The sequence below is a fragment of the Mustelus asterias genome, chromosome 8, assembly GCF_964213995.1.
Source record: "Mustelus asterias chromosome 8, sMusAst1.hap1.1, whole genome shotgun sequence".
In the NCBI taxonomy this organism is placed as follows: domain Eukaryota; kingdom Metazoa; phylum Chordata; class Chondrichthyes; order Carcharhiniformes; family Triakidae; genus Mustelus; species Mustelus asterias.
In genome coordinates, this window is record NC_135808.1 from 106,276,394 (window position 1) to 106,296,835 (window position 20,442).

General features: G+C 47.4%; 1 protein-coding gene across 2 annotated transcripts in view; it reads left to right on the forward strand.

Moving 5' to 3' along the window:
* Window positions 1-6,125: 6,125 nt before the first annotated feature.
* The window catches only part of slc6a9 (solute carrier family 6 member 9), a 251,359-nt gene continuing 237,042 nt past the window's right edge, over window positions 6,126-20,442 (forward strand). Inside the window, exons 1-3 of one of the 2 annotated variants that reach the window (XM_078218677.1) lie at window positions 6,126-6,313; window positions 6,461-6,513; window positions 15,948-16,002. The gene's annotated coding sequence lies outside the window, so the exon portion shown is untranslated. The remainder of the gene's footprint in view (window positions 6,314-6,460; window positions 6,514-15,947; window positions 16,003-20,442) is intronic. The other variant, XM_078218676.1, reaches the window with a different exon arrangement.

Sequence of the window (20,442 nt, forward strand, 5' to 3'; positions counted from 1 at the left end):
TGCCATCGCCAATAGTTGCCCGCAGCCATAGTCCCCTTGGTGTACACTTCCTGCGATGTTTTTGGCCAGCTCCCAGGCAAATCCTACCTCTCCTTGCACAGACTGTTCAGACTGAAGTAACGCAGTTGGAACACTCCTACCAGTTCTTTACGGGGTCGCCACGCTGTGGGTTCTTTTTCCTGCGCCATTCTTTGAAGTCCCAGGCCAATCCTCGATCTTCTCCCCTTTTACCAGAACGGAACGCCAGCAGAATGCATAAACCACCTCGTGACACCACCTCGTCACCAGTTGTTATGTATGCCCTTGTGGGCTAAGGGGCGTAAAGAATCATGAGGTCAGCTTGAATACTTCAATACTGGGAGTTGTTTATTGAAGGTGTGCACTCATTCACAGTCAGGTCTAAGACTGCCCAACAGGGTCCCACACTGGGCAGAGCTAATAGTGATGTGGAGATGCCGGCGTTGGACTGGGGTAAACACAGTAAGAAGTTTAACAACACCAGGTTAAAGTCCAACAGGTTTATTTATTCCCACTCACGTGAAGAAGCGGCTTGGAGCTCCGAAAGCTTGTGTGGCTTTTGCTACCAAATAAACCTGTTGGACTTTAACCTGGTGTTGTTAAACTTCTTACAGAGCTAATAGCCCAGGGACCACCCGACCTACATCCCAAACCTCAACATGCTATATATATACATACATGACATGCCCCGCTAACAACTTAAACTTTTAAAGATTGGGGTGCTGTTTTTAAAGTGCGCCCCAATACAAAAAATAAAAACAGAACATTCCCCCTTGCCCCCCCCCCCCCCCCCCCCCCCGCCCCCCGCCCCCCACACCCCACAGAAGATCCTCCCATGGAGCAACCCCCCAGCATTGCCCTGTACTGCCCGAGTGGTGCCAGGGGGCAGTACTTGGGACAGTGTCCAGGCATGACTCTATACTCCTGAGCGATGCACTCACCCTAAATTCCTCTGGCGGGTTCTGCTCACCAGGTGCATACCGTGGGAGACCAACTGTGAATGGATTATGTAATGGGGAGAGGAGGGGGGTCGGGACTGTAGAGGCCTGATAACCAAATGTAAATGTATTCTAATTGGAATCCCAACATTGAAAAGTTGAGATTCTCATTTTGCTCCTCTTATGGAATTCTCACTTGTCGCCAAACTCATCTGCCAAAAATGGGAGCGGAAATTACCTTGTCTAGGTGTGGCATAAAACAGGCTGCAAATCAGGTCTGAGCCTGTTTTGCATCATAGGTGAAGGCCAATTTAAATATTTGCAACAACAATATATATTTATATCATAGAATCCCTGCAGTGCAGGAGGAAGCCATTTGGCCACCAAGCATTCATCAACAACAATCCCACCCAGGCCCCACACCGTAACCCCACGTATTTACCCTGCTAATCCACCCAGTACTAAGGGGCAATTTAGAATGGCCAATCCACCTAACCTGCACAGCTTTAGACTGTGGGATGAAACCGGAGCACCGGGCGGAAATCCACGCAGACACGGGGAGAATGTGCAAACTCCACACAGACAATCACCGGAGGCCAGAATTGAACCCAGGTCCCTGGTGCTGTGAGGCAGCAGTGCCACCATGCCAAACTTAGCATGGCCTGTCATACCAAACTCATGATGTGGAGATGCCGGCGTTGGACTGGGGTAAACACAGTAAGAAGTTTAACAACACCAGGTTAAAGTCCAACAGGTTTATTTGATAGCAAAAGCCACAAGCTTTCGGAGCGCTTCTCCTTCGTCAGGTGAGTGGGAATTCTGTTCACAAACAGGGCATATAAAGACACAAACTCAATTTACAGAATAATGGTTGGAATGCGAATACTTACAGCTAATCAAGTCTTAAATGCACAAACAATGTGAGTGGAGAGAGCACCAAGACAGGTCAAAGAGATGTGTATTGTCTCCAGACAGGACAGCCAGTGAAATTCTGCAAGTAAAGGCAAGCTGTGGGGATTACAGATAGTGTGACATGAACCCAATATCCCGGTGACAACAATAAATATATATTGTTGTTGCAAATATCTCAGCCAACGTTGTCTACCTGATACGCTGCAGGAAAGGATGTCCCGAGGCATGGTACATTGGGGAAACCATGCAGACGCTGCGACAACGGATGAATGAACACCGCTCGAAAATCACCAGGCAAGACTGTTCTCTTCCTGTTGGGGAGCACTTCAGCGGTGACGGGCATTCGGCCTCTGATATTCGGGTAAGCATTCTCCAAGGCAGCCTTCACAACACACGATGGCGCAGAGTTGCTGAGCAGAAACTGATAGCCAAGTTCCGCACACATGAGGATGGCCTCAACCTCAACATGCAGACACAGGGAGAACGTGCAAACTCCGCACAGACTGTGATCCCAGGCCGGAATTGAACCTGGGTCCCTGGCGTTGTGAGGCAGAAGTACGTTTATTTATTAGTCACAAGTAAGGCTTACCTTAACACTGCAATGAAATTACTGTGAAATTCCCCTAGTCACCACAGTCCGGGGCCTGTTCGGGTCAATTCACGTAACCAGCACGTCTTTCAGACTGTGGGAGGAAATCGGAGAACCTGGAGGAAACCCACGCAGACACGGGGAGAACGTGTAAACTCCACACAGACAGTGACCTAAGCCAGGAATTGAACCTGGGTCCCTGGCACTGTGAGGCAGCAGTGCTAACCGACTGTGCCACCATGCCATTTAATAGGGTATTTAATATAATGAAATGTCCTGAGCCATTTTGTAGGAACATTATAAGACAAAGAATGACATCTTCATTCTGTCATATCTTCCCTGTTCTGCTCTGCCCCCTCTTAAGTCTTTTCTTATGTCTGTGTTTTCTTGAGCTTCTGTCCATTTTTGTTTCCTTTTTTCCCATTTCAGGTCAAAACCGGAGGATGGGAAAAGGGGAAACAGGGCAGATTTGCTGCTGGAAGTAGGAAGCTTCTATCACCTTGCACCATGTTTGTTTCTGGTTCCATTGTGATCCCTAATCTACATTCTCAGATCCCTTTGTCCTTGTCACTCCCATGCCGCTGGTTAAAGATTGAATACAGAAGGCACTGGATAGACCACGCAAGGTATAAAATATAGGGTCAGTTGTGCATCCAGGACAAAGCAGTCCACTTGATTGACACACCATCCACCCCCACCTTAAACATTCACTCCCTCCACCACCACATTCACTCCCTCCACTACAGACATACAGTGGTAACAGTGTATACCATCTAGAAGATGCAGTAGCTCATCAAGTCTCCTTTGACAACACCTTCCAATCCATGACCTCAAATATCTTGAAGGTGCATGGGAACAAACACCACATACTGCAAATTCCCCTCTAAGCCGCACACCGTCCTGACTTGGAACTGTATTGGGGTTCCTTCACTGTGGCTGAGTTAAAGTCCTGGAACATTCTACCTGACAACCTTCTGGGCATACCTACACTACATGACTGCAGTGGTTCAAGAAAGCAGCTCACCACCACTTTTTCAAGGGCAATTAAGTTTGTGCAACAAAAGCTGGTAGAGTCAGAAACACCCACATCCCATGAAAGAACGAGAATGAAACTTTGCTTGAGACGAAACCATGAAAGAAACTAGACATGATTTTGGTGTCCAACAGCTCCCATAATGTCAGTTGTGGCATTGCTATGTCGATGAAGCTTAATACAGCTACTGATACTAAAGCCAAATACCGTGAATGACGGAAATCTGAAATAAAAACAGAAAATGGCAGAAATACTCAGCAGGTCTGGCAGCATCTGTGGAGAGAAATCATCTTTCTCTCTTAGGTGCTGCCAGACCTGCTGAGCATGCTCCTGGTTTTATTACTAAGGTAGCCTTTGGTTTTTCCGATTTGTTTGGTTTTCTTGATGATGTTTGCAGAAAGGCTGGGGCAAATACAATGTAGATATTGAGAAATGCAGAGCCCTAACTACTTGTGCTTCATAGAATCATAGAATCCCTACAGTGCAGGAGAAGGTCATTTGGCCCACCATCAAGCCTGCACCGACTACAATCCCATTCAGGCCCTATCCCCGTAACTCCACATATTTACCCTCTTGATCCCCCTGACACTAACGGGCATTTTTGCATGGCCAACCAATCTAACCTGCACATCTTTGGAGTGTGGGAGGAAACTGGAGTACCCGGAGGAAACGCATGCAGACACGGGGAGAACATGCAAACTCTGCACAGACAGTCACCCAAAGCTGGAATTGAACCCGGGTCTATGGCGCTGTGAGGCAGCAGTGCTAACCACTGTGCCGCTTCTCAACAGGGTCAATTTGGCACGGCCAATCCACCTAACCCAGCACATCTTTGGACTGGAGACCGGAGCACCCGGAGGAGGCCCACGCGGACACGGGGGGAACGTGTAGGCTCCGCACAGACAGTGACCCGAGCTGGGAATCGAACCCGGGTCCCTGGCGCTGTGAGGCAGCAGTGCTAACCACTGTGCCGTCCTCACCTAAGAAAGGATATACTTGCCATAGAGCAGGTGCAGTATAAGTTCACCAGCCTGATTCCTGGGATGGCAGGATTGTCGTATGAGGAGAGATTGGGTTGACTGGGCCTGTATTATCATAGAATCCTGACAGTGCAGAGGGAGGACATTTGGCCCATCGAGTCTGCACCACCGCAATCCCACCTCAGCCCTATTCCTGTAACCCCACGCATTTACGCTGCTAATCCCCCTGACACTAAGGGGCAATTTAGCATGGCCAATCCACCCTAGCCTGCACATCTTTGGACTGTGGGGGGAGGCCGGAGCACCCGGAGGAGGCCCACGCAGACACGGGGAGAATATAAATAGAATATAGATAGAATATAGAATGTCTCTATGGATAGTTACATGGATACGATGGGTATAGAGGGATGTGGGCCAAATGCGGGCAATTGGGACTAGCTTAGGGGTTTTAAAAAAAAGGGCGGCATAGACAAGTTGGGCCGAAGGGCCTGTTTCCATACTGTAAACCTCTATGGCTCTATGACTATCATGCGGTTGAGATGTACTGCTTGTCTTCAGCTCTGACGAAGGATCATCCAGACTCGAAACATTGGCTCTAGACTATGGGTGGCGTGGTGGCACAGTGGTTAGCACTGCGGCCTCACAACGTCAGGGACCCAGGTTCGATTCCCGGCTTGTGTCACTGTGCGGAGTCTGCATATTCTCCTCGTGTCTGCGTGGGTTTCCTCCTGGTCCTCCGGTTTCCTCCCACAGTCCAAAGGACATGCTGGTTAGGTGCAGTGGCCATGCTAAATTCTCCCTCAGCGTACCTGAACAGGTGCTGGAGTGTGGCAACTGGGGGATTTTCACAGTAACTTCATTGCAGTGTTAATGTAAGCATACTTGTGACACTAATAAATTTTTAAAAACTATTCTCTCTCCACAGATGCTGTCAGACCTGCTAAGATTTTCCAACATTTCTATTTCTGCAGTTGAAATGTGTTCCTATGCTTGCTTTTCAAGAAAGCCCCACTTGGTGGGAAATTGTCTAATGTACCAAATGGCACCTTGAGTTGGCTGGAGATAAGTGACCAATTGAGTTGGGATTTTTTAATTTCAGCTGTTTGATTAAACCGCTGCCTTTGACAGTGACGAATGAATGAGGTGCATTCGGGGTTGGCACTGGCTTGAGCCACTGGCAGCTTGTCTGCTTTATCAATGTGATGGGCTTGTGTCTGTCAGAAAACCCGGTAATGAAACATGCCCTATGAATTGATGCCACACGTCCCAGAATATTTAGGCTTCTGGTGTGACATTATACAAGACCTCACGAAATGTCAGTGCTTAAAAGAGGACAATTTGTCCTCTGGATGACGAATTACAAACAGCGTGCCAGACTCCTCTGCAATATCTGATTGAAATTCTTTTTTCATGATAGGTTAAGTTGCCATTTATTTTGAACGCACTGCGGTGGCAGTAGAATGAACCCTCCCCCCCCCCCCCCGCCCGCCCCCACACAATTTCAACAATCATCGTTGCGTTTCCTCGCTCACAGATATCAAGACTCTCCCCTCTCCTTCCCTCCCTAGCCCTGACGATTCGCCTATCAGGTGAATGCGGGCGGCTCTGATGCTCGCCTGAGTGGGGCGGGGAGCTGGAGAGTGCAGCCCCAGTACAAATGAAAATGTGAGGTTTCAGCAAGAGGAGGAGTCTCACCCTCCAGTGGAATGGGTCATTCAGTACAAGAAAGGCTGACGCAACTCACAGGACCCAAATCTGTCTGGAAGATCTCCACCGTTAAGACAAAGCCAACAATTGTGTGTGATTTCTATTTGTATGGTCGGATCTGCCAACGTACAGAGAGGTAAGGGGTAGAAGAGGGGGGCACACCATCGTTTTAGTGTGTTGCATTTTCCGTCTCAAGACTTCTCTCATTGATGGTGGCTTGGCATGTTCTACTATATTGGCCGCTTTCTCTCTCTCTCTCTCTTTGTGCTTTTTTTTACTGCAGCGAGCTACGTGTTCCTTAAGATCTGGCGAGGGGTTGAAGGACGTGTAGAAGCGGTCAGTATGAGAGTGGGCTGTTGCAGAGGGCTTGAAGTGTGTACATATCCGTGCTGTTACATGTTGACTGCAATGAAACTTACTCCCCAGGGAAAGGGGCTCTTTTCATTGCAAAGTGATATTGACTCAAACACGTGGCAGGTCCTGCTGCCAAGAAACGGAAACATTTTATTCTTTGTAACCCAACTATACCGGGGCAGAATAAAAGCCACGGAGTCGCCTTCATCTGTCATGGTAACAGCAGCCCGCACAAGTGCATAATATATATATGACAAGTGTACCTTCAAAGCCCGGCGCAACCTTAAAGTCCGCCCTCACTGTTGGAGACAGCGTGCTGCCAATACATAATGTATCATTTTTCCAATTTGTACATGCACCGCATCACAAAATGTGCGCCTCTTCCAATTACAAGGCGATCATGTTGAAATGATTGCCGCATTTACACGTTGGGCAATCTTGCTTGAGCAGTAATGCCCCCGTCACCGGTGTTCTTTTAAATGTAGAATTATTAATTACACCCCACCACCATTTATTTGAGTCAACGAAGCGGACTGATTTTAAAAAAAAGATTTCCCTTGAGTATTTTCAAACGGTTAAGGAAAAAAAAACATCCCCTGCAGAAGTAGATAATGGTACAAATACATCGCATGTACAAAGGGGGAATACAGGTTGAGGGTGGTGGTCATCTGTCAGGAGAAATACAGCAAGCCTTCCAGCATCCTTGAAGTGAAAGGGCAGGGTGACATTTTGGATATGAGAGACTTCAAAAGGGTTTTGCATCCAATTAGTTATTTTTTCTCTCTCTTTGAAGATGGCAATACACATGCTCTGCATTTTCTCCCATTTCCAGGTTGGATTCATGGCATTGACTGATAAGTAAATATTTGGCTGCTGTGCAAAGTTTGGGTTGCAGCAATTGTGTTTTCTTTTAAATACATGTTCTTGGGGTGTAGGTAACAGTGATAGAGCTGTGTCTAAGACCCATTTCTAGAAAGGCCCCCATAATCACAAAGGATGGAACTGGAGAGATCTGCAAACCAAACTGGACCAGGTGTGTAGTTCCTCGACATGAAGGATATTGATGAATGAGCATGGTTGTTTCATGCCACCTTGCATGCAAACAAGTTCAATTCGGTTTTGCAATTTTCCATTGTGGGATTATGAATTCTTGACTCCCCCAAATTCCTAATCCAGTACCATAACTGTTCGATTATTGCCGCACGGCACGGTAGCACAGTGGTTAGCACGGCTGCTTCATAGCGCCAGGGACCCGGATTCAATTCCAGCCTTTGGGTGACTGTGCGGAGTTTGCACATTGTCTGCGTGGGTTTCCTCCGGGTGCTCCGGTTTCCTTCTACAGTCCAAAGATGTGCGGGTTAGGTTGATTGACAGTGCTAAAGTTGCCCCTTAGTGTTTCATGATGTATAGGTTGGGGGGATTAGTGGGATAAATGCATTTATGAGTCGGTGCAGACTCAATGGGCCAGATGGCCTACTTTAAGGGCATTTAAATGGTCATTGGATAAACATATGGGTGATATTGGAGCAGTGTAGGTTAGAGATGCTTTAGATTGGTTGCACTGGTCGGCGCAACATCGAGGGCCGAAGGGCCTGTACTGTGCTGTAATGTTCTATGTTCTGCACTGTAAAGAGTCTATGCTTGCTGTGCCACAATGTTCCAGCTACTGATGATGATGTTGCACTGATGATTGTGCATTTTTGACATTTGTTTTGTGATCAATTTTTAAATGATGAATGATATGATCAGTGATGTAATTGGCTATTTTATACATTTCTTTGTCCATAGACAGTGGGGTTTTCTCAACAGATTTTCCCAGCGTCAGTGGCCATTCTGAGACATTCAAGCTTTCTTGAAAGTTGGGTTTCAGGAAATGGATATTCAGTTAGCCAGAATCACGAAGGCTGATGATGTGTTCCTGAAACTGATCTGCTATGTGAAAGCTTGAAATTTGAATAATGTCGAATTTTTGCAACACGTTGATATCTTTAACTTCTGCTACTATGTTGCGGCAAAGAGTTGCAATAAATACAAAGCATTGTGGCTTATAGATAAAAAATTAATGGGAACTATTTTCAGTTTTGTTTGTGTTCTCACTGAATGACACTTCTTTTGACCCAATTCAAGTTATCTTAGTCCTCTGTTTGTATATTTATATATTTCTGTGTATCTCTGTTTTTCAAGGCATTGGCCCATGTTATCCTTTTTCAGCGTTACTGTATAGCTTGTTTTCTTGCTTGACTTTCTCACTTATTCACTTATGTATGAAGTCTGAGGCACTTAGTCATTCCTGTGCCTATCCAAACACAGAACATGTACATTTTACATGCAGCTATTTTATTGTATGTCCACTTTTAGACATCGAGTCACCACGGCAACATTGGTAGTAGGAAAAATGCATTGAGAGAATATATCATTATAGAGTCAGGCCCTTTTCACACTCTGAAGGCCATAACATAGTGTTGGTGTGAAATCTAAGACGGATTTTTCTATACATTTATTGGGGACAATTTTGAGCCCATGATAGCCGCAAACGTAAATGGCGATGCGGGCCCAAAATATTGCCCAGGAAGGTCGGAAACCTCATTTTGATATAATAACATCTAATTAGCGGGCTGTCCCGCTGTCATTTCCACCTCTCTTGGATAGTCAAACCCCGCCAGCATCATGTCACATCAGCACAGCTTACAACAGCTTTATAAAACCTGAACCTGGCGACCTCACCTCCAAGAGGGATATTGGAGGTGAGCACACAGGTCGCCACTACCCACCAGGGAGTCCAGTGGAGAGGCCATGGGGGACCCAGATAAGCCCTTCCTAGGTCCAGGGGACGGTTAAGGGATCAAGTCTTAGGCTCTTGAGCAGTGGTGGTGGAGGGGAAGTACGGGAGGGAAACAGGGGTCTCAGGTTCTCAGCCAAGGGGGTGGTGGGAGTGGGAAATAGGTGCTATCCTGGTGTGGGTCTCTGGTCTCGGAGGCATATGTGTTCGACATGTGTGACATTGGGGGGGAGGGTGTGGGGGGGCGCATGGGCATTAGGGTGGTGCCTGAATGGGTGGTATTAATGTGCCCTTCCAAAGTTCGGGTACCTTTGCTGTAGTGCCCGTGCTGGATCCTGTGAGGGAGTCGCAATCCTGGATGGTAGCTTGAAGTGGGTGGGTAGATGGTGCGAGAGGGGAGGTGGGAAAGGGAGCCACCAGGTCATAAAGAGATGGTCCTAGGTGAGGGTGGGTGCTCTTGGTGACTAGCCATTTTTGAGTACATTGAAAGGAGATTATGGGGATTATGTTTTGTTCCATGAGGAGAGAAAGACACCAAGACTGAGTGGATAATGGCACCACTACCAATCTCTCCTACCCTCAGGCAACAATCCATAGCTGGAGGGGCCCTGGCACTGATTGGGAAGCCTGGCCACCTGGGCTGGTTGCACAAAATACAAGGCTGTTATGTGCCACAACTCTGGGGAGCTGGGGGATGCAGGTCATTGTTAATAATCAAGCAAAGTTTAATCTGGAGGCTTGACAATAATCAGTTCACCCATGCCTGCCACAGGAGGTTTATTTTGCAGCAAATCAAACAACCAATTAAACTAAATCAAATAAACTTGAGGGATGAATTAAAGGGGAAGCCCTTTAAATTCCTGAGCCTTCCTGGACGAGTCAATTATGCCCATTTAGTTCGTAGTGTGATGGATAAATCTGCCACTGATTGGTGTTCATCAATTAACCTTTTGAGCCCCCTGAAGCATTGAAGTCCATGGGCTTGCACCCAGCATTGGCTGAGAGAGCTACAATACAAGGGCAAAGGTTTCAGAGCTCAGGCGGCAGCTGTGATCTGATGCACTGTTGCAGTGGCGTCCAGAGCTGTAATTCCCACCACTACCCTGGGATATTCACACACAGGGCCCATCAGTTAACGCATATGTACTCAGCTCTCATCCTTGGGGAGTCCTGAGAGCTGCCAAGGATTTCCGAGGTTGACGCCCATCTGTTGGGAGAGGGAGTGGAACTCAGTGAGAAGGCACTCACAGCAGTGAATGGCCACCAATAGTAAGCCCCATGACCTGAATGGGCAATGGGTCATGGCATTGACAGGACTCCTCAGTGCTCACATTCTGTGTCCTCCTTATTGAATTTAAAGAACCTTGGAGCCTGTTGAGTTGGCAGTTATCCTACTAGCCATGTAGTACGAGAGATGATGCCAGTGTCAACATGCAGCTACATTAATGCAGGAGTGGCACCTTGTGCAGGAAGGGCTGGCAGAGCCTGCTCAGCTGCTGAAGGCTGCACTCCACAGGAAATCACTCAGAAGTGACAATGCCGGACACGGTGAACCAACGATGGATGAGTTACCTGTAGATGATTGAAAACCAGTGCAGGCGGAGACTGAGGATAACCTGAGGGTTATACAGGAGTTGGTACCACGCGGGTTAGAGTGGTCACTCTTTGTCTGTCGCCCTGAATCATAGAATCCTACAGTGCAGACGGAGACCATTCAGCCCATCGTGTCTGCACCGACCACCATCCCACCCAGGCCCTATCCCCGTAACCCGACATGTTTACCCTGCTAATCCCCCAACACAAGGGGCAATTTAGCTTGGCCAATGCACCTCATCCGTACATCTTTGGACTGTGGGAGGAAACCCACGTGGGAGGAAACCCACGCAGACACGGGGAGAACATGCAAACTCTGCGCAGACAGTCACATAAGGCCGGAATCGAACCCAGGTCCCTGGTGCTGTGAGGCAGCAGTGCTATCCACTGTGTCACTGTGCCACCCTGAAGGTGACAGCTGCCCTGAACTTCAATGTTTTCAGGGCTGTACGGGTAGCCTCTGCAGCATCTCTCAGTCCACTGCATATAAGTGCATCAGAGGGATGGCCAATGCGCTCTTTATGAGGGTGCATAACTACATAAACTTTGACCAGGGCCAGGTTAGCTAAGGTGCCGGAGCCATGGGTTTGCACACATTTCTGGATTCCCACAAGTGCAGGGAGTAATTGACTGCACACACATGACTGTATGTTTCATGGTGTTATGGTGCCCCATACCACAAGGGATTCAACACTCGGAATATCCGGAATGTTGTGTGCCCAATTCCTGGGGTGTGTCCATGACAGCTATATCCTCAGCCACTCTCAGATCCTGACGATCTTTGATGGAGAGCAGTGGCTCAATGGACGGCTTCTTAGGAACAAAGGGTATTCCTCAGTGTGGAGGCCACAGAGTGCTGCTGAGACTTGTTATAATGAGGCTCATGTTGCAACTCCTCCTCAAAAAATGTGGTTTAGATATCTGAACCGGTCAGGGGTAGCCCTCCAGTATAGCCTCCCCAGAATGTATAATGCATTATTGTGGTGTGCTGTGCACTCTACATCCTGGCACTGCAGTGGGGCAAGGAGCTGGCAGAGGAGGACATGTTAAAGTGCCACATCTCCTCAGATAAGGAAGATGTCAAGGAAAGCGCCAAGGGGAAAACCCTGGAGGAGATAGAGGAAGGGACTCAGAGGAAGGGACTTCAGGCAATGTTGAGGGCCTGAATGGGCCACAGGGTATAGCTACTTGCTTCAGGAGTGACCAGGACCAGGGTGGGCAGTGATGTCCCCCCATGGAAGGTGGGCCTTTGTTAACTGTGTGGTGACAGCAGAACGTCAGCCCAGATATTGCTCCTTTCATGGGCAGGGTGCGGAAGCCCAAGGATCGGATGATGGTGAGGACAGAGCAGTGCTCCTGTGAATGTCTGACTCCTGTCTGATTGCACGCTGCTCGCGAACTGCCACTGATCAGGGCGATGGGACGCTGAACAGCCAGTCTGCTGATGCAGGCTCCTCTGACATTGGCAGTGCTGATGAGAGCCTGTACCACTGACGCAAGTTGAATGGTTGACTCACACAAGGTTTCAGCCAATGACTTCCTAGTGCTGAAATCAGCCTTCTCCAAAGGATTGAGAATGCTGGAAAATCTCTGCAGGTCTGACAGCATCTGTGGAGAGAGAACAGAGCTAAACTGAGGGAGTATAGCTCAGTGGGAGAGCATTTGGCTGCAGTTTATGAGGTCCCTGGTTCAAATCCAGGTGTCTTTAGTGATTAACTGCTGTGTGTCCTAAATCACAGCAATGAATGGACTGGGGGTTGGCCTGGGGCCCAGTGGGCAGGGGGGGTAGGTATTCCTTGTTACCAGGATCACACCAGCAACACTGTGTCATGACAATGTGACAGAAGGACAAAGTGACAGAACGGAGATGGAGGATGGGCCGTTATTGGGCATCCAGACTAGACATGAAGGATGGCAGTGCATATGCCAATGAAATGAAAGCGGGGAGGCACTAGAAGAGTGCACAAAGTGATTGATAAAATGGAGTTACATCAGTGCTCACCATTGTATTGTGTCAAACATCACCCTGCCCACACTGTGATATTTATTTTCCTTAATCCAAACGCTACATCTAGGTTTGTCCCCAGGATCTACAACCGAGAATGAGGCGGCCTGTTGTCTGCCATGCCCTTTTGCCTGAGATGTCCAAGGCAGCTGTCTCCTGGTGCGCAGGGGCCTTGAGGGTCTGAGCCTGCTTTCGCGCAGCACAGGTGTTGTTGTGCCAACCTCCACAGTTGTGGCTGGAGGTGGGCAGGTCACAGGAAGGGGGGGGGGGGAATCAGATGGGCTGGGCACCCCTCGGGTCTCCTGGGTGGAAGGCTCTGGGCATTGAATCAGACAACCCTCATCCCTGTGGGTGCCCGGGGACCCATGGGCTCCTCCATGGGACAGAGGGGCAGCTGCAGTGAGAGCCAAAAGCCCTGCTGTCCTCTGGCACTGGCACTCAGTGTCCATAAGTGCCTGAACCATGCAGCTGATACCCTGCATCAAGCTCTCCATTGTAGATGCCACACTCTCAGTGTTGGCCTGGTTGCCTCGGAGTGATGGCACCATCTCCTGGGACAGAAGGAGAAAGGACTCCTCCAAGGTACGAACATCTGCGCTGGTGGTGGAGGGTGACAGCTGTGATGCCTCCTCGATGCTCATCTCTGATATATGTTCCTCGGAGCTGCTCGGGTCCATTGCTTCCAGAGGCTGAGAGGATGGGCCATGAACACACGAGAGTCTTTAGCTTGGCCATCAGTCCTGGCCAGCCGGGCCCACACATGCCGATAGTGCTCCAGCTTGTCCTGTAATGTGACAGATGGGGAGAGTGTCGGCAGGAGGTATGCCAGGTCAGATAGTAAGGATGTGGTTGGTGAGTGGGAGCTGGGATAAGGAGAGGACGGGGGGGGGGGGGCGGCGCTGGGTGGGGGGGGGGGGGGGGGGGGGTGGTTCAGACTCTAAAGGCTGAGATCTCGGCTGAGATTCTAAAGCTTGCAATACCTTGCTATTGATTTCACTTAAGGCTAAATGTACAGAAACACGGCATCAATGAACTTTCCCACGCAGACACGGGGAGAACGTGCAAACTCCACACAGTCACCCGAGGTCGGAATTGAACCCAGGTCCCTGGCGATGTGAGGCAGCAGTGCTAGCCACTGTGCCACTAACTCACCACCCAAATAATGGCATCGAACATCTCCAGTCAGTGGGACATGCCACTCTGGCACCAGTGACAAAGGCAGCCGGCAGCCATGATGCGGCTTGCTGCTATCTTGTCAAATACAGAATTCAGGTCCTCAGAGGGTCAGCAGCATTAACACAAAGTAACGTGGCCATGCCTGCAAGATAGAGGTACAACGCTCGGCCCTTCGTCAATTAGCCCAGGAAACAACAGTGTTTTCAACAGATGCAAGGAAACCTTCAGGTGTCCCCACAATGAATCCAATAATGTGCACCAGGCTTTTCGGGTTCCCCAACGTTCCTTTTGAAAATCCACTCCTTGACCTCCCCAGCCACTAACTGGAGCTGAGCGGGTTCTCTGTTTGTTTCTCCCCCAGCCCCCTCCCAGTTCCACCAGCTTTGAAAATTGTAGACCGTCCCTGAAGTGTCTGGATCCAGAGCCAACCACGGGACAGTGATTTTTAAATAATGCCAGCACTAGATCCTATTTGAAAATTAAACCCATTCAAACTGACAGGTGGAAATAGGTTTTATCTGTTCACCATTTTTTTTCACAGTTAACACAGTGCTGACATATAGGGAGTGATTCTCCCAGCCCGCTGCACTGCTCGAGTGGCACAGCGGGTTGGGGATTCACGCCGGGCGCCATAGCCTCCACGCCTCTCCCAGGCTAAGTTTTTTCGCGCCATCAGCTACATGTCAGAAATCATCGCTGAGCCAATCGTATAGAAATTTGAATTTCCATATGATTAGCGGGCCCAGGACAGTATTCTCCGGGTTTGCGATCATGATGCATGCAAGACAAAATCATCGATAACATGGCTGTCTTTTCAGCTATAACCTCTGTGGTGCAGCATTCTAGCTGAGTGCAAGCATGGTAGTTGACCAACTACCATAGAAACCACAGAAACTCTACAGTGCAGAAGGAGGCCATTTGGGCCATCGAGTCAGCACCGACACCAATCCCACCTAGGCCCAATCCCCGTAACCCCACATATTTACCCCGCTATTCCCTCTAACCTACGCATCCCGGGACACTTAAGTTGCAATTTAGCATGGCCAATGCACCTAACCCGCACATCTTTGGACTGTGGGAGGAAACCGGAGCACCCGGAGGAAACCCACACAGGCATGGGGAGAACATGCAAACTCCACACAGATAGTGACCCAAGCCGGGAATCAAACCCAGGTCTCTGAAGCTGTGAGGCAGCAGTGCTAACCACTGTGCCGCCCACAGCTAGTGAATAAACTACTGTTTGTCACACGTCTTTGTTGTCAGGGTTTTGTGAATCCAACACATTTATGACTTTCAACAAAGAAATAACATTCCAAGGTGGTTCAGAGTCATAAATTCGACAAGGATTTCTACTAACTTGTTCCCCGATATGACCGTTGGAATTACATATTTGGACAATTGTAATGTTGATGTCCCAGTGACATACCTGCATCTTTTGAGAAAGCAGGGTTAAGCTGTGGTTTCAGGGACCCAGTGAAGGGAGGCTTGCTGTCTTTCTCACCTCTGCGAGACCTCACGCCGTGGGTTTATGGCCAGTAGAGAGTACATTTTCTGCTTGTGTGGCTCCTGCGTAGATGCTCAAATACCAGGGGCAAAGATCAGACCACGTACTCAGGCTATGATTTTCCATTTACTAAGTTTAATGGACAGTAAATCATGGCTGCACAATTTCTCAATATGTGCTGTTGATGGATTTGACTCCACAGTGGGAGCACGCAATGTTTTTTTCTGACGTCTAAGCTCTCAGCGTCAAGATTGCTTACCTTGAATATCCAAAAATATATATTGTTTGCCAAAAATTGTCATCTGAAGTTCTAGCTTATGCCTTTGTTGTGACTCCTGCCTGTGTTTTCTGTTTGCCAGGCATTAGCTGTCGAGATCTGGAACGTGAGAGAAGGAATTGAGAAATCATACCGAGGTAAGACACTCCACCACATTTTAGCTTAAAAAATTTTTTTTCTGGATGTACCGTGCAATATGTGGTCACTGAAAAACCGTAGTTTTTTTCTGCTTCCAAGACACCACTGTATGAGAATTAGCACCTGCTTCTCCTGGTCTAATTTGCTGTTGGTTTGTGATTTGTCCAGTTAGTTGTCATCTATTGGGGGTCACTGGGGATATCAAGGATTTATAAAGCTTCTTTTTATACTGGTTTGCAGGATTTGTTATATGAGGACTGGTTGAGGAGTCTGTGTCTATATTCAATGGAGTTTAGAAGGATGAGGGGGGATCAAGAACAAAGATCAATAAGGCACAGGAACAGGCCCTTCGGCCCTCCAAGCCTGCGCCGCTCATGTGCCCACTAGACCATTCTAAATCACTGGACCATCAAATTGAAACTTACAGAATACTGAGAGGCCAAGATAGAATGGACATGGAGAGGATGTTTCTACTAGTGGGAGAGACTAGAACTCAAGGGTACAACCTCAGAGTGAAGGGACACTCCTTTAAAACTGAGATGAGGAGGAATTTCTTCAGCCAGAGGGTGGTGAATCTGTGGAACTCATTGCCACAGAGGGCTGTGGAGGTCAGGTCATTGAGTGTCTTTAAGACAGAGATAGATAGGTTCTTGATCAATAAGGGGATCAAGAGTTACGGAGAGAAGGCAGGAGAATGGGGATGAGAATCATATCAGCCAAGATTGAATGACAGAGCAGACATGATGCACTGAATAGCCTAATTCAGCTCCTATATCTTATGGTCTTACTATTTAAGTTCAAGTTCTAGAAGAGTAGTGACTGAGCTAGTTCCTAAAATAGATGCTGCCTAAATCAAATGCCTCTTCCCAGCAATAATTTTAGGCCCACAAAATCTGGCACAGAGATTTGGGAGCTGAATATAGTTGTGTGAAGACCCAAACTGGATAATGGACATTCATCTTCTGAGATCTAAATTAAGATGGAGCCAATATAAAAGCAACCAAAGACCTTATTGCTCCCTTTTTGCAAAATGTGGTTTTACGAATGGTAGCTTTGTAGAAGACTGTTCTTGATCAACAGATATATAAGTGAATTTATTTCCCACCGAAGCAATATAATATTTTGTCTTTGAGATCTTTTCCAGGAAGGTTTTTTTTTATTGTTTCGAAATCAAACCCAGCAAAGGCAGCTTAGACAGCATGCAATCTCAAAACCAGTGGTAATATCCCCAGGCTTTCACATAATATAACTGGAATTTGATTTAAACTTTCACCCTTTCACCATGAACCACTTGTTTTGATCATTGCCCCTTCTAACCCTCAATTTTACTATTTATGTGGTGGGATGTGATGTAAAGATAATAGGACAGCATCTGTAATCTAACTGCAAACAGCTGTACAATTTGAAAGCCTCGAACCACAAGAGCCAAAAGAGATGATTAATCTCAAATTTAAACATATTTTGTCCTTCTTCATGGTACTTTAACAATCATAAAGTATTCTTTGAAATGATCTGTAACAACAATATATAGACAATCTTCATCTATCAATATACCAAAGTGCGATCATTACAGGAGAAGGGGGCGGCACGGTGGCACAGTGGTTCGCACTGCTGCCTCACAGCGTCAGGGACCTGGGTTCAATTCCTGGTTTGGGTCACTATCTGTGCAGAGTCTGTATGTTCTCCCCGTGTCTGCGTGGGTTTCCTCTGGGTGCTCTGGTTTCCTCCCACACTCCAAAGATGTGCGCGTTAGATGGATTGGCCATGATAAATTGTCCATTAAAGTGTCAGAAGGGTTAGCAGGGTAAATATGTGGGGTTATGGGAATAGAGTGGGGCTGTTGTTGGTGCAGACTCAATGGGCCGAATGACCTCCTTCTGCACACGAGAGATTCTATAGATTCTATGAATATGATTGGTTGGTGAATATATTGTTTGCTTATCTTCAAAACTCATGTAATTTATCAGTGATTGTAAGGTATTATTCATTGTGGTAAGACTTATTAACAGTAGGAAAGGGTATTGGGAGTGCAGTGTTTATTAATTAAGGAAAATAAATTAATTAACATTTAATAAAGCTGACAGGGCAAATGATGTGTTGCAACTGCTGAATGTGGGCCTTACTGAATGCTGGTGTGATTTTAAAAAATTATTTCATGGAATGTGGGCATCCCTAGTGAGAACAGCATTTTTATTGCCCATTCCTGGTTGCCCTTGAGAAAATGGTGGTTAGTCGCCTACTTGAACTGCTGCAGTCCAGTTTTTTTTAAAGCATATCTTCACACACACACTTTTCCCTTTTTGGGGAATAGTATGGAATAGTGAGGCAAATGGTACAAGGATTCCTGAGCTGATTATCAGACTATTGAACTGCGTTATGAATGCTCCTTCCATGGCTAACAATTTCTGGCATTGGAGTTGAACCTGGATCTTCTGCTCTCAAGGTAGCGAAGCTACCACTTTGCCAAAAGACTTCCTGCTACAGTCCACAATGTAGGTACACCCACAGTGCTGTTTGGGAGGGAGTTCCAGGATTTTGACCTAGTGACAGTGAAGGGATAAAGATATGGCTCCAAGTTGTGATGGTGTGTGGCTTGGAGGGGAACTTGCAGGTGGTGGTTATCCCATACATCTGTTGCTCTTGTCCTTCTAGGTGGTAGAAGTTGCAAGTTTGGAAGATGCTGTTGAAGGAGCCAAGGTGAATTGCTACATTGCATCTTGTAGGTGGTACACACTGCTGCCACTGTATGTGGGTGTGGATGGGGTGCCAATCAAGTGGTTGCTTTGTCCTGGATGGGGTGGAGTTCTTGAGTGTTGTTGGAGCTGCAGTCATCCAGTCAAGCGGAGAGTATTCCATCACACTCCTGACTTGTGTAGATGGTGGACAGGCTTTGGAGAGTCAGGAGGAGAGTTACTCGCTGCAGGATTCCCAGTGTCTGAACTGCTCTTGTAGCCACAATATTTATATGGCTGGGCCAGTTTGGTTTCTGGCCAATAGTAATCTCAGGATGTTGATTGTTGGGACTTCAGTGATGGTTATGTCTTTGCTGAATCAGGACAATCATGTTGGCCTGTGGAGCTATGGCTCAGAGTCATTGAACTAGTGTCCAAGCTACAGACACTACGATGCACCAGGATGGGAGAAAGTCACCTGGACACTTGTCAGTCACACCCCTGCGGGACATCTAAATTAGTCTGCAGACAGGGATAGGAGGGTTTTTAAGTTTTATTTATTAGTATCACAAGTAGGCTTACATTAACACTTCAATGAAGTTACTGTGAAAATCTAGTTGCCACACTCTGGCGCTTGTTTGGGTACACTGAGGGAGAATTTAGCATGGCCAATACACCTAACCATCATGTCTTTTGGACCATGGGAGGAAACCCACGCAACACGGGGAGAACGTGCAGATTCCGCTCAGACAGTGACCCAAGGCAGAAATCGAACCCAGGTCCCTGGCACTGTGAGGCAGCAAAGTGGGAGGAGTTAATAGGAATATAATGGTAGTTAGGGACTGCATCGTCAGGGGGATTGGCGCAGTCCTCTGCAGTGGGAGTCCAGTCGACTTTCATAGAAGAAATCATAGAAACCCTACAGTACAGAAAGAAGCCATTCAGCCTATCGAGTCTGCATCGACCTCAATCCCACCCAGGCCCTACCCTCATATCCCTATATATTTACCCACTAATCCCTCTAACCTACACATCTCAGGACACTAAGGGCAATTTTTTAGCATGGCCAATCAACTTAACCCGCACATCTTTGGACTTTGTTGCCTTCCTGGTGCCAGGGTTTGGGACATCTGCCTTGGGCAGGAGATAAACCTGCAGTGGGAGGGAGAGGGTTCTGTGGGCATGGGTCCATGTCGGTACCAACGACATGGGTAGAATTAGGAAGGAGATTTTATTGAAGGAGTATGAACAGCAAGGGGCAAAATGAATAAAGAAGAACCTCAAAGGTAATTTCTGGATTATTACCTGAGCTATAAGCAAAATGGGGTAGGGTAAATCAGATTATAGAGTTAAATGCGTGACTCAAATATTGGTGTGGGAGAAATGGGTTTTGATTCATGCGGCACTGGCAACAGTACTGGGGAAAGTGGGAGCTGTACTGTTAGGACGGCCTTCACCTGAGCCATGCTGGGGTGAGTGTTGTGGTGAGTCAGAGAACTAGAGCAAAAGAGGGAGCTTTAAACTCAATGGTGGAAGTGAAGGAATAAGTTTGGGAAGATGTGATAAAGTAAGTAGAGAAGACAAGGCAAGAGAGCAAGGTAGAATAAGGGAAATGATGATCAGAGTATGGCAGGAAGGGACAGAGTGTACAGACCTAAGAGTGTACCAGCAGATAAGGTGAGAGGTTACAAAAAAGTAAAAAGACAGAATGTAGCAGAATGGATGAACCTATGGCACAAATAGAAATAAATATGTATGATCTGATAG